Source organism: Giraffa tippelskirchi, chromosome 10, assembly GCF_054371585.1.
Source record: "Giraffa tippelskirchi isolate mGirTip1 chromosome 10, T2T-mGirTip1v1.2.pri, whole genome shotgun sequence".
Taxonomy (NCBI): domain Eukaryota; kingdom Metazoa; phylum Chordata; class Mammalia; order Artiodactyla; family Giraffidae; genus Giraffa; species Giraffa tippelskirchi.
Genome location: NC_137284.1, coordinates 161,945,338 through 161,961,244, shown reverse-complemented (window position 1 = coordinate 161,961,244; position 15,907 = coordinate 161,945,338).

The window sequence follows — 15,907 nt, the reverse complement described above, 5'->3', positions numbered from 1 at the left end:
AGGGCCAAGAGGCCTCACAGAGGACTGTGATCCCGCTGCTCCCACACCCAGGAGGCAGCCCGACCTCCCCTGGTTGCTGAGCCCAGACGCCCAGGGCCTCCCAGTCTCCCACTTCCTTGTGCCCCAGTGACTGCCAGTTCCCCCTCCAGAGCCTATGGCCAGTCCCCACACTGATTTCCCTCTAGGGCCACAACCTCAGCTCAAGCCTGATCCCTCCATCAGGCCCTAACAAAGCTCCCTGCCCCCACGGTGAATCTTACACCCCATCTCAACATGGTCTTTCTGAAGCATAAACTATGGAACCACATGCTGGGGTCATAGGGCAATATTTCCAGAATTAGCAAAGCTCCATGGCAACCACTGTCATGGGCCATTCTGTTTGTCATTCGTCATTCTGGCCCTTGGACTTCCCTGGTGGCTCAGACGGTAAACTGTCTGCTTACAATGCAGGAGACCCAGGTTCAATCCCTGGGTCAGGAAGATCTTCTGGAGAAGGAAATGGCAACCCACTCCAGTATTCTCGCCTGGAAAATCCCATGGACAGAGGAGCCTGGTAGGCTACAGTCTACGGGGTCGCGAAGAGTCGGACACGACTGAGCTACTTCACTTCACTTTTCACTTCACATTCTTCCCCTAAATAGCAAGTTCCAACCTCCATATTAGGCAAGGTGGACAATCAAAAGACCCCCAACCAATGAAAACACCATCCCATTTCATAGGAACTTTCTTTGTCCTGAGACTATAACAATTAGCTCAAGCCCATGAAAGAGATCAGCTCTTCCTGGTCGGTCAGGAAGTCTGCCTGCTCTCTCATCAGTGGCCCTCCCTACCTCAGTCCTCTGTTCTCAGCAAATTCTCTCTAAAAGACTGTCTGCTCTGCCTGTGTGTCTCTCTGTCTCTCTCCCTGCCATGTAAGGACACAGTGTTGCACATCTTATCCTTTGCTTATCCTCACAACACTCCCTTTCCCTTGTAGTTACATATCAGAAAGGCCACAGAGTCACTGAACTGCTAGACTCAATTACTGGGCTATTGACACCAGCCCAGGACTGTTTTTGACAAGATCCTAACACCTCTGTTCCCCATCACTAAGTCCTGACTGCAAGCCCTCGTCTTATATAAGCCCCTGGACTCCTCATGGGAGGGGGTGCAGTTCTCAAAGCATGACCCTACAGGATTCCCCTCTTCACTGGCTGGAAATTTCTTTTAGGAAGTTCTATGTTCTGTAACTTCAGAGTTAAATTTTTATGCCTTCAAAGATTGTATAAGGTATTCAGCACAGACCTTTTTCAATTTATAAATCGAGCCAAAGCAAAATTCCTATTTTTAAATAAGAGGTTCTGGGATCGCCAGAGTAGGGTAAAGCTGAGGAAGTCAGGCCCTTTTTGCCTCAGTTCAGTTCAGTTCAGTCACTCAGTCATGTCCGACTCTGCAACCCCATGGACTGCGGCACACCAGGCCTCCCTGTCCATCACCAACTCCTGGAGCTAACTCAAACTCAAGTCCACTGAGTCGGTGATGCCATCCAACCATCTCATCCTCTGTCATCCCCTTCTCCTCCTGCCTTCAATCCTTCCCAGCATCAGGGTCTTTCTCAGTGAGTCAGTATTCCCATCAAGTGGCCAAAGTATTGGAGCTTCAACTTCAGCATCAGTCCTTCCAATGAATATTCAGAGCTGATTTCCTTTAGGATGGACTGGTTGGATCTCCTTCCAGTCCAAGGGACTCTGAAGAGTCTTCTCCAACACCACAGTTCAAAAGCATCAATTCCACAGCGCTCAGTTTTTTTATGGTCCAACTCTCACGTCCATATATGACTACTGGAAAAACCATAGCTTTGACTACACAGACCTTTGTCAGCAAAGTATGTCTCTTCTTTTTAATATGCTCTCTAGGTTGGTCATAGCTTTTCTTCCAAGGAGGAAGCGTCTTTTAATTTCATGGCTGCAGTGACCAACTGCAGTGATTTTGGAGTTCAACGAAGAAAAAAAAACACTCTCTCTGTTTCCATTGATTCCTCATCTATTTGCCATGAAGTGATGGGACCGAATGCCAAGATCTTTGTTTTTTGAATGTTGAGTTTTAAGCTAGCTTTTTCACTCCCCTCTTTCACTTTCATCAAGACGCTATTTAGTTCTTCGCTTTCTGCCATAAGGGTTCTGTCATCTGCGTAACTGAGGTTATTCAGGCAGCCTCTCCCTCCCCTGGTGCTGGGAAGCCCAGGTCCAGCCTCCTGCCTGAGAATGCAGCCTTCTAGCGCCTAAGAACCCCCAGCAGTGCACTGTGGACCCTGAAGGGAACCGTCTGGAAGAGCCGTTTGTGAGATGCTGTAGGGGGAAAGGAGTGAGACTCAGGCCCTGTCTTCTTTGCTCAGGAACATCCCACTCATTCATTGCTCAGCCCAGGCAGCCAGCTGGCCCTAAGGCTCCTCTTGCCCCCAAGATCCAAAGGTGGGCATGGGAAAGTGCTGCCACCTTGTGGGCATTTTCTGTAATTACAACATGACCACAGGCACCTCAGCTCAATCCACAAGGCCTGAGCTTCCCTTCCAGCCAGCTGCCCCCAAGGAATGGCAGCTGATGTTCAGGAAGCCAACTGCCAAAGGAAAATTGCCCTCACACCCTTAAAGGAGAAGAAAGAAAAAAAAAAAACAGAAAGCACAGACGCACTCAACCTCCCCCACCAAACAAGGCGCTCAGCATCCCTGATTACTGCAGGAATGCCAATCAAAAGGACAATGGGAAGTCACATTGCAACACTCACAAATGCCAACGTGGCAAGGCTATAGGCAATCAACAAGGCAGAGAGTCTGGAGGAAGAAGGACCGCCCTGGACTGTGGCTGGGAGTGCCCATTGACAACAGCCGCTAGAAGGGAGACAGCAGACTCTGAACGCCTGAAAGAAACACTCTCAAGCCAGGCCTTATGTCATTCCTGCACCTTGGCCTGTATCCTGAGAGCTCCATCGATCAAAAGGCACGTGCACCCCAACAGACCGCCAGCACTGCTTCCTTCAGGAGCCTAGATGTGCAACCTGCAAAATCCCCAACGAGAGACTGAAGCTTAAAGAAAATGTACACAGATCCGGTAGACGGTTTCTCCCTCACAGAAAAAAAAGATATGGAAAGTAGGGAACTCCAACCCTGGGAGACACGGATGGATGGCCCAGGAAGGATCAGAGGCCAAGAGTAGTCAGTCAGGCAGAGGAAGAACTGGGTATATGAGGTCTAGTCTAGGCCAAGTGAGGACAGACAGAGAAGGCGACAAACTGACATCCCAGAAAGAGACCCTGAGAATTCAAAGTCAAAAAAAGGATTTTGGAAAGAAAGAAAGAGCATGGCCTGGAACAAATTAGTGGGTAAGTATGCAAAGCAAAAGCAGATCTGTATCTGTAATGAATCACCCACGTGGACTGTACCCTTTCCTCCTCCCTTCCATCCACACAGACATACAACTCTGTAGCTCTAAGAGATGATCCATACCAGTTATCTGTTATCTTCCTGCTTTCCATTGGCAAAAAAAAAAAGGGGGGTATATGAGGTAGAAAAGGCATGAAGACCTGATGCTCACCACTCTGCTCGACCCCCTAAGGCAGATAGTCCCCCCAACACCATAGAGAAAACCCATAGATGACTTCATACCTGAATCAGGTGACTGTGCAGTGACAATCGTCACAGCAGGTCAATTGGACTATGCTGCGGGCAGTATTGGTATGATGTTAAAGAAAAGGGAAGGAAAGCAGTGTCTACTGTATGACGTTCGACCTCCCTAACTTGGGACGCTACCGCATCCCTGGAGGCCGAGCAGGCTTGAGTCCCATTGCTGAACTGGGGTGGAGTCAAAACAGTCTGGCAGTGAAAAATTTTTAAATGTTTAGTGTGTGCTGTGTCAGGCTGGGACAAGATTACATTGTGGGATCGAGGCCGCTAGAAATTTCAAGGCAAAATTAAGCCAGTCTTCACCTCTACTGATCCTGGGGATCTTAGCTCAAGCCTCCTTCCTGACAACACTGCCTCCTGGCATAGAAGCACCCTCAGTAGTGTACTGTGGACCCGGAAGAGATGAGTCTGGATTGGGTGTTTGTGTGATGCTTTATGGGGAAATAGTAGTGAGACTCAAGGCCTTTTCTGTTTGTTCAGGTAGAATCCAGATAGATAGTTCAAGTAGAATCCAAAACACAGAAAACTAATTAAACCGATCACAACAACCACAGCCTTGTCTAACTCAAAGAAACTATGAGCCATGCCATGTAGGGCCACCCGAGACAGATGGGTCATGGTGGAGAATTCTGACAAAATGTAGTCCACTGGAGATGGGAATGGCAAACCACTTCAGTATTCTTGCCTTGAGAATCCCATGAACGGTACAAAAAGGCAAAAAGATAGGACACTGAAAGATAAACTCCCCAGGTCAGTATGTGCCCAACATTCTACTGGAGAAGAGGAGAGAAATAGCTCCAGGAAGAATGAAGAGATGGAGCCAAAGTGAAAACAATGCCCATTTGTGGATGTGACTGGTAATGGAAGTAAAGTCCCATGCTATAAAGAGCAATACTGAATAGGAACCTGGAATGTTAGGTCCATGAATCAAGGTAAATTAGAAGTGGTCAAACAGGGGATGGCAAGAGTGAACATCAACATTTTAGGAATCAGTGAACTAAAATGGATTGTAATGGGCGAATTTCACTCAGATGACCATTATATCTACTACTGTGGGCAAGAATCCCTTAGAAGAAATGAAGTAGCCCTCATAATCAACAGAAGAGTTGGAAATGCAGTACTTGGGTGCAATCTCAAAAATGACATAATGATTTCTGTTCGTTTCCAAGACAAACCATTCAATATCACAGTTCCAAGTCTAGGCCCCAACCAGTAATGCTGAAGAAGCTGAAATTGAATTATTCTGTGAAGACCAACAAGATGTTCTAGAACTCACACCCAAAAAAAGATGTCTTTTTCATCATATGGGACTGGAATGCAAAGGTAGGAAGTCAAGAGATACCTGGAGGAACAGGCAAAATTGGCCTGGGAGTACAAAATGAAAAGGGCAAAGGCTAACAGAGTTCTGCCAAGAGACCACATGGTCATACCAAATACCCTCTTCCAACAACACAAGAGAAGACTCTACACACGGACATCGCCAGATGGTCAATACCAAAATCAGATTGATTATATTCTTTGAGCCAAAGATGGAGAAGCTCTATACAGTCAGCAAAAAACAAGGCTGGGAGCTGACTGTGGCTCCTATCATGAACTCCTTATTGCCAAATTGAGACTTAAATGGAAGAAAGTAGGGAAAATCATTAGACCATTCAGGTATGACCTAAATCAAATCCCTTATGATTCTACAGTGGAAATGAGAAATAGATTCAAGGGATTAGATCTGATAGACAGAGTGTCTGAAGAACTATGGATTGAGGTTTGTGACATTGTACAGGAGACAGGGATCAAGACCTTCCCCAAGAAAAAGAAATACAAAAAGGCAAAATGGTTGTCTGAGGAGGCCTTACAAATAGCTGTGAAAAGAAGAGAAGTGAAAGGAAAAGGAGAAAAGAAAAGATATACCCATTTGAATGCAGAGTTCCAGAGAAGAGCAAGCAGAGATAAGAAAGCCTTCCTCAGGGATCAATGCAAAGAAATAGAAGAAAACAATAGAATGGGAAAGACTAGAGATCTCTTCAAGAAAATTAGAGATACCAAGGGAATATGTCATGCAAAGATGGGCTCAATAAAGGACAGAAATTGTATGGACCTAACAGAAGCAGAAGATATTAAGAAGAGGTGGCAAGAATACACAGAAGAATTATACAAAAAAGATCTTCATGACCCAGATAACCACGACGGTGTGATCACTCACCTAGAGCCAGACATTCTGGAATGTGAAGTCAAGTGGGCCTTAGGAAGCATTGCTACAAAAAGCTAGTGGAGGTGATAGAATTCCAGTTGAGCTATTTCAAATCCTAAAAGATGATGCTTTGAAAGTGCTGCACTCCATATGCCAGCAAATTTGGAAAACTCAGCAGTGGCCACAAGACTGGAAAAGGTCAATTTTCATTCCAATCCCAAATAAGGGCAATGCCAAAGAATGCTCAAGCTACCACACAATTGCACTCATCTCACATGCTAGCAAAGTAACGCTCAAAATTCTCCAAGCCAGGCTTCAACAGTACATGAACCATGAACTTCCAGATGTTCAAGCTCAATTTAGAAAGGCAGAGGAATCAGAGATGAAATTGCCAACATCCATTGGATCATAGAAAAATCAAGAGAATTCCAGAAAAACATCTCCTTTATTGATTACGCCAAAGCCTTTGACTGTGCAGATCACACCAAAATGTGGAACATTCTTCAAGAGATGGGAATCCCAGACCATCTGAACTATCTTCTGAGAAATCTGTATGCAAGTCAAGAAGCAACAGTTAGAACCAGACATGGAACAATGGACTGGCTCCAAATGGGGAAAGGAGTACGTCAAGGCTGTACATTATCACCCTGCTTATTTAACTATATGCAGAGTACATCGTGTGAAATGCTGGGCTGGATGAAGCACAAGCTGGAATCAAGATTGCCAGGAGAAATATCAATAACCTCAGATACACAGATGACACCACCCTTTTGGCAGACAGTGAGGAGGAACTAAAGAGCCTCCTGATGAAAGTGAAAGAGGAGAGTGAAAAAGCTGTCTTAAAACTCAACATTCAATAAACAAAGATCATGGCATCTGGTCCCATCACTTCACGGCAAATAGATGGGCAAACAATGGAAAAATAACAGACTTTATTTTGGGGGGCTCCAAAAATCACTGCAGATGGTGACTGCAACCATGAAATTATAAGATGCTTGATCCTTGAAAGAAAAGCTATGACCAACCTAGACAGCATATTAAAAAGCAGAGACAATATTTTGCCAACAAAGATCCGTCTAGTCAAATCTATAGTTTTTCCAGTAGTCATGTATGGATGTGAGAGTTGGACCATAAAGAAAGCTGAATGCCAAAGAATTGATGCTTTTGAACTGTGGTGTTGGAGAAGACTCTTGAGAGTCCCTTGGACTGCAAGGAGATCCAACCAGTCCATTCTAAAGGAAATCAGTCCTGAATATTCTTTAGAAGGACTGATACTGAAGCTGAAACTCCAATACTTTGGTAACATGATGCGAAGAACTGACTCATTGGGAAAGACCCTGATGCTGGGAGAGATTGAGGGCAGGAGGAGAAGGGGATGACAGAGGGTGAGATGGTTGGATGGCATCACCAACTCAATGGACATGAGTTTGAGCAAGCTCTGGGCATTGGTGATGGACAAGGAAGCCTGGCATGCTGCGGTCCATGGAGTCACAAAGAGTCGGACACGACTGAGCAACTGAATAAGAAGATGTGCGACATGTATACGGTAGACTATTTCTCACTCATATAAAACTGCTGCTGAAGTTAGAGAATAACACTGGTAGTCACAGGGATGGAGCTTGAAGGATCATACACTAAGGCAGAGGTAGAACATGGTGTATGAGGTATTGTCCAGGTAAACTAAAAAATAGATGTGCAAGTCAACAAATTTCCAATTCTGAAAGGGACTCTGAGAATTCAAATCAAACAAATGGTTCCACGAAAAAATTGAAGTGAAGGGAGGGATGCATTAGGAGGTCCATACCTAAATTGACAAGAAATCAATATATGTAACAAGTAATCCACAAGGAAAATCCTCTGCCTTCCTTCCTTCATTCCTTCCTTCAGCATATACACAGAAATCTTTGTCTCTAAGAGATAATTCATAAAATTTATCCCCTATCTTCCTGTTCATATTCACAGAAAAGTGTATCTGATATAAATAACTCACAAGGACCTGATGCTCACCACTCTGCTCTACCTTCTAAGGCATAAAAAAGGGGTGGGGGGGAAGTAGAGATTTCATAGAAAACTTGCGTTCCAGTCCCTATGATGAAAAGGACATCTTTTTTTGGTCTTAGTTCTGGGAGGTCTTGTAGGTCTTCATAGGCTCAGTATTTCAGCTTCTTCAGTATTAGAGGTTGGGGCATAGACTTGGATTACTTTGATATTGAATGAATTGCCTTGGAAATGAACAGAGATCATTCTGTTGTTTTTGAGACTGCAGCCAAGTACTGCATTTCACATTCTCTTGTTGACTATCACGGCTACTCCATTTCTTCTAAGGGATTCTTGCCCACAGTAGTGGATACAATGGTCATCTGAATTAAATTCACTCACTCTCATCCATCTTAGTTCACTTATTCCTCAAATGTTAATGTTCACTCTTGCCATCTCCTTCTTGACCACATCTAATTTACCTGGATTCATAGACCTAACACTCCAGGTTCCTATGCAATATTGCTCTTTACAGCATCGGACTTTACTTCCACCTCCAGACACACCCACAGCTGTTTCTGTTTTGACTTAGCCTTCTCATTCCTTCTGGATTTCTTTCTTCACTCTTCTCCAGTAGCATATTGGGCACCTACCAACTAGGGGAGTTCATTTTTCAGTGTCATATCTTCTTGTCTTTTCATACTGTGCAGCTGAATATTAAATGCCAGCTGAATTGCTAGGCAGTTAATATTCAGGAAGATCCAGGTTTTTGTAGTTGTTCAGTTGCTAAGTCATGTCTGACTCTTTGTGACCCCATGGACTGCAGCACGCTGGGCTTCCCTGTCCCTCACTATCTCTGGGAGTTTGCTCAAACTCATGTCTGTTGAGTGGGTAAAGCCATCCAACCATCTCATCCTCTGCTGTTCCCTTCTCCTCCCATCCTAAATCTTTTCTAGCATCAGGGTCTTTTCCAATGAGTCGACTCTTCGCCTCAGGTGGCCAAAAGATTGGAGCTTCAGCTTCAGTCCTTCCACTTCCAATGAATATTCAGGGTTGATTCCACAAGAACTTTCTCTCCAACACACACAAATTATTAGTACACCTCAGCCAAAAAAAAAAAAAAGAAAAACTCAACAAAAATATCAGCCAGAGGTCCAAATGCATGTTTCTCTAAAGAAGTCATAGAGACAGTCATAAAGCACATAAAAGATACTCAGCATCACTAGTTCTTTGAGAAAGGCAAATCAAATGTACAATGAGGCATCACCTCACATTGGTCAGAATGGCCACATTAAATACCTACAACAATAAATTTTGCAGAGGGTGTGGAGAGAAAGAAACCCTCCAACACTGTTGGTGGGAATGTAAATTGGTACACCAATCAGGGAGAACATTATGGCAGTTCTTTTAAAAACTAAACACAGAAGTACCCAGTGACCCAGAAATCCAACACCTAGAAGGAGATCAAGGGGAAAAAGCAACATTGTAAAAGACACCAGCACTCCACAGATCACGGCAGCGCCGGGTCAACAGTCAACACAGGGGAGCAACTTCAGTGAGCAAAGACAGACAGACGGACACAGAGAATGAGGTACATACCCACTGGGTACAACAGTCAGGACAGGGGAGTGACTTCAGTGAGCAAGGACAGACAGACAGACACAGAGAATGAGGTACATATCCACCAGGTACAACAGTCAGGACAGGGGACCGACTTCAGTGAGCAAGGACAGATAGACGGACACAGAGAATGAGATACATACACAGCCAAGACAGGGGGGCAACTTAAGTGAACAAGGACAGACAGACGGACACAGAGAATGAGGTACGTATACACTGGGTACAACAGACAAGACAGGGGGCAACTTACGTGAGCAAGGACAGACAGGCGGACACAGAAAATGAGGGACATACACAGCCAAGAGAGGGGGCAACTTAAGTGAACAAGGACAGACAGATGGATCCAGAGAATGAGGCACATATACATAATGCAATATTGCTCAGACATAAAGAAGGATGAAATAACGCCATTTCCAGTTACAGGGAAGAAACTAGAGGTGATCAAACTAAGTGAAGTAACTGAGAAAGGGGAAGTCAGATGATAGAGAGTATCACTTCTGTGGAATCTAAAAATGGGTACAAATGAACGTCATTACAAAAGGCAGTTTCACAGACTCAGAAACGTATGGAAAGGTGGCAAACTGGAAAGGTGGCAGGGGGTGGAGGAGTAATTAGCTGGCACAGACCAAGATTTACATGTCAAAACGGGTGCAGTTGTTGTTGTTCAGTTGCTCAGTCGTGTCCGACTCTTTGCAACCCCGTGGACTGTAGCCGGCCAGGCTCCTTTGTCTATGGGAGTCTCTAGGCAAGAATACTGCAGTGGTTTGCCATTTCCTTCTCCAGGGGATCTTCCCAACCCAGGGATTAAGCCCAAGTCTCCTGAAGGTCTCCTGCATTGCAGGTGGATTCTTTTACCACTGAGCAAGCAGGGAAGCCATAAAACAGGTGCTGAAGGACTCTAAATGGTCACAAGTTTGACAGAGCTTTAAATGCCATCTTCCCTCAAGAAATGTCCTGGGTATTTCAACAGAAAAGAATTCCAAACAGGGCTGAGATTCAAGAAGCCATTTTCCAGAGGTAAATTGTACTCACAAAGCATAAAATAATAAAAGCACATGGAAAGATACTCCACACCAATAATTATTAAATCAATGCCAATCAAAACTACCATAAGGTATCACCTCACGCTGGTCACAATGGACATCATCAAAATGATCTACAAAGAATAAAGATAAAATAAATAAATAAAATAAAAGATCTGCAAAGAATATACAGAAAATGAAATCCTCCTACAATCTTTTTGAGAATGTAAATGGTGAAGCCACTATGGAAAACAGCATGGAGCTTCCAAGAAACACGAGACATAGAGGTATCATATGACCCTGCAATCCCACTCATGGGCTTAGGTCCAGAGAAAGTGAAGGGAAATTAGCTCAGTCGTGTGTGACCCTTTGCAACCCCATGGACTATACAGTCCAGGGAATTCACTAGGCCAGAACACTGGAGTGGGTAGCCTTTCCCTTCTCCAGGGGATCTTCCCAACCCAGGGATCAAACCCAAGTCTCCCTCATTGCAGGCAGATTCTTTACCAGCTGAACCACAAGGGAAGCACAGGTCCACAGAAAATCACCATTCAAAATGACACATGCCCCTTGATTTTCAGGGCAGCACTATTTCAATAGGCAAGACATGGAATCCACCAACAGGTCCACCGACAGAATAATGAAGACTAGGGGGTACATCTATACACTGGAATACTACTCAACCATAAAATAGAATGAAATAAGGATGCTGTCAGCAGCATGGATGGACTAAGAAATCATCACAGTAAGTGAGGGAACTCAGAGAGAAAGATAAATATCGTGAGATATCACTTACAGGTGCAATCTATAAGTTCATACCAATGACTTAATGTACACAACAGACTTCAGAGCCTGAGAAAATCAAACTATGATTATCAAAAGAAAGTTAGAAAGAAGGGATAATTAAGAATTTAGGATTAACTATACACACTAATATCTAACAAATTAATAATTAAATAGGATCTAGGGAATAGAACAGGGAACTCTACTGAACAGACTGTAATCATCTATACGAGGAAAAAAACGGAAAAAGAATAGATACGCTTCTATGTAAAATCAAATTAAGTTCCTGTACCGCTAAAACTAACAAAACAATGGAAATCAACTTGACTCCAATAGAAAATAAAAATTAAATTACCTGAAATCCATCTAGGGAACCCCAGACAGTGGCGACCCTGTGATACGGGGGTCGCCTATCACATATATGTGATATGCTATGACATTAATATGACACCACCAAAGGTTTTCACTCAGCAGAACACAGAGCAGCAACCCATTCAAAGTTGCCTGACCTCATGTGAATGTCCCAAGATGAAGAGGAGAAAAAGGACCACAGGTTAACCAGGATAAGATCTCAATTCAGATGTTGGGAATCTCCAAGGGGCAAGAGCAGACACAGGGTCTCTGGGTACAGGATCCGGACCCACGTGGATGGGGTGAGACCCACACAATCCCCAGCCCCTGCATCTGGGGTCGCATGACTCTTGGTTAGGACACCAGGTCTCTACTGGCTGGGCCCCTAAGGCAGAAACGAGTGGGTTCCTGGAACCTCCTGGGATGGTAGAAAGAAGCGTAGGGTCTCCCCTCCCCACACTTGTCCCAGGGAAGTCCTCCTCTCCCGCCCTTCGGTTCTGTCTGATACTGTTTTTACAGCTGTCACGATAATGTTGAACACACTACCTTGGTTCCAGCAGGCTCGGTCCTTCGTTTTCCCACTGAGGTGTTGAGAAAACACATCAGGCGCGGGGCTAGGAGATGAGGGGCAGGTCTGGTCTCTGCTGAGCAGGGACGGCCGACCGGAAGGCGATCACAGGAGCAACCTCACCTGCGGCCCGTTGGTTTTCTGCCTCATCCCAGTACCCTGGAATCAATTTACCAGGTGAAACCTGCCTTCCTACTCAAACTGAATGTGCTGGAAAATAGGACTAATTACCAGGTAGCCCACCTGAGGTGTCTCTGTGAGCCCCAGGGCAGGTGAACCTGGCAGGAGGAAAGACTAAGAGCCCTACTGCAGCCCTGACCCCTGGGAGGGCCACGGAACCCCACTCAGAGGAGGGCACGTTACCCAGAGGAGCCCACCTCAGCTCCAGACCCCAGGCCTCTGAGCACTGACATTCAGACACAGGCACGGAGTTTTCCAGGACAGAGGACAGGCCCAGTCTGCACCCAGGTCTCCACGTCCTAGTGCACACAGAACATGGTCGGTGTCAATATTCTCACACTATTTCAATAGGCAAGACATGGAATCATTGTAGAAAGCACACAGTCTTGTCTAAACATAATCAGTGCAGAAGGGATTGAAAAGTCAAGGTGTTCGTCATTCAGACATATCTGACTGTTTGTGACCACATGGATGGTAGCCCTCCAGCCTCCTCTGTCCATGGGATTCTCCAGGCAAAAATACTGGAGTCGGTTGCCATACCCTTCTCCAGGGGATATTCCTGATCCAGAGATCAAACCCAGGTCTCCTGCACTGCATGCAGATTCTTTACCATCTCAGCCACCAGGGAATCCCCTAGACAAGACTAAGGGAGGTCTAAATCTACCATGTAGACAGAACGTGGTCAGGTTTAAACTAGCATAAAGTTGCTCTCCCTGGAGGCACAGGTCACACACATGCAGGGTCTCTCATCGTTGGACAGGGGCCTCACCCTCATGTGGGAACTAGCAAGTAAGTTTCTTAAAGAAAAAAATCATCACTGGGCTCCACATGTCACCCACATCAGGAAACTGAAAGAACCTTTGTCGTTAAACACTTCAACAGGCAAAACCAAACCGTTACCAGTATCTTTGGGCACATGGGGGTCAGGATCCAGGGGAGATCCAGGGATTTCTTAGAGTTGAGCCCAGGGTCCTGTACAGACAGACAGAAAGTGCCCTGATTCCATCCTCCAAGGCTTCCAGCAGGAGGCAGCCACACTGGAAGCCTTCTAGAAAAGGATATTCTTTATCAGAATAAAATTGTTGAAATTGAAAGTATATTAGTTATTATTTGCCAACCTAAAATATCCTTAAAAGCCTGGCCCCCAGATCTTTGCGGTTCCCACTGGTTCCTTTGTGTTCGGATTGTCAGGGTAGAAACAATCCATCGTTTCAAATTAGTTTCTTCTAATTCTGTTTATTTGCTATTATATGAAGGAAAGGTCACACTTGAAAAAATACGTAAGAAAATTCCTGCAAAAAATTGAATCAAGGAGCCCATAAACTGAATGAATTCTCCCTTCTAACAGTTTCAATTTCAAAGACTGAGGGCAGAAGAAGAGGGAACGACAGAGGACGAGATGGTTGGATGGCATCACCGACCTAATGGACATGAGTTTGAGCAAACTCTGGCAGATGGTGAAGGACAGGGGAGCCCAGCGTGCTGAAATCTATGGGGTCACAAAGAGTTGGACATGACTGAGTGACAGAACAGCAACAAGCTTCAATTTTCTGCCTGGAGAAATCTGATAAAATAGGCATCCTGATTTTTTCACTTCTCTGTTCAAACTCTGCTAAAATGAAATTGATATTCATATCAACATGTAAGAATTTCTGAGTTTAGAGATGTCACACCAAGGTAAGAGGTGCTGGTGAAAATAGAACGCTACTGGTAGGCAAAACATTCTTAAAGCTTTGTTTCAAATTGGATTTAAATACAACACTATATGGTTACATGAAGTATGAACCAAGAGTCTAAATGTAGTAGGCAATATGTAAAAGCAAATTTGATACCCCATATGTGAGAGTAAAAGCTACTGGTTTTTGCAGTAGTCATGTACGGGTGTGAGAGTAGGACCACAAAGAAGGCAGAGCACTGAAGAACTGATGCTTTCGAACTGTGGTGCTGGAGAAGACTCTTGAGAGTCCCTTGGACTGCAAGGAGATCCAACCAGTCAATCCTAAAGGAAATCAGTCCTGAATATTCATAGGAAGGACTGATGCTGAAACCAAAGCTCCCATCCTTTGGCCACCTGATGTGAAGAGCCGACCCGCTGGCAAAGACCCTGATGCTGGGAAAGATTGAAGGCAAATGGAGAAGGGGACAACAGAGGAATAGATGGTTGGATGGCATCACCAATTCAATGAACAGCAGTTTGAGCAATCTCCAGGAGATGGTGAAGGACAGTGATTCCTGGAGTGCTGCAGTTCATGGGGTCACAAAGAGTCAGACACAAGTCAACAACTGAACAGCAACAACAACGTGAGAGTAAATGTTTCTTGTCAGATCTGCAGCTGGTGTGCACAAATTGGTTTAGAACACTCTCCAACATAGATTGTCTCTAAGTCTGATTAAGTGTGTCACAAGGGCCTGAATCAAAAGGTGATGTATTCATTCCAGGATGGAATAGAATGTTACTTTGAACAGTCTGTAAAACTTACACAGAGTCTGTAATCCACTCAATATTTCAAATAATAAAACATTTACCTGAAATTTAAAGCCTCTTGGAAAGCTGTATTCTAAACATTTCATAGATTTCTTTTCATAATCATTTTTCACAGTGATAACACTTTAACTCCTCAGTTGCTGACGTTGTTACCAAGATAAACTTGTCCTCATGGGTGTGGAAGATAAATTTGATCCATTGTGATTGTTCTCTGGTCAAATGACTCTCGCAATTTCTAATTATGTTCTACATTCACAATATTTTTTTTATATCTATCAAGTCTACTTCTCAGATCTTCATGTACACCAAATAGTAGATACCTGGTGAGTTCAGATTATATTAAACACTCTTTCCATAGCTTTTCCCATGTCAGCTGAATCAGAACAAGGTGAAGCAGGGAGAAGAGTTGAAATTTTCAATGATTTCTAAGGCCTCTAAAAAAACATTAGACAGAAATCCTAGCCTTTACTAGTCTATACAAAAGAATCACAATGTGCCTTTTTCGTGAAATTGCAACAATTGACTAGAGTTGCAATAAGTTGGAATTATGCTTGGACTGATTTGAGTTGAAACAGTTTGGATGTGGGCATGTGAAGATATATATAGGATGATACATACTTAAGGAGATATCAACAAGTATGAATCCATAAATTGATGAGGTATACTTTGTAAACAAAGATGACACATTGAACTTGGTTTCACTATCTGACCCTTCCAGAATTTGTCATCATCTACTGACTCCCCTGTGGACTTGGTTTATTGCCATCAGATTAAAACTAGTTACAGGAATCGTGGTTAGCTTTGTTCTCTTTGTTTGAAATTGTTTATGTTTCTCTCTCCTAGGATGCTCTTATAAATGCCACTATCTGTGTCTCTTATTTTGTCTATAAGGTTATCTCTTGCATTTTCCACTGTGTAACCATCCTCCATGATTATACACATGTCTATGTATATAAATATCTATGTCTATATGTATCTATAATAGATATTTATATCTGTATGTGGCGTGCTGCGATTCATGGGGTCGCAAAGAGTCGGACACAACTGAGCGACTGAACTGAACATAGACATTTATGTC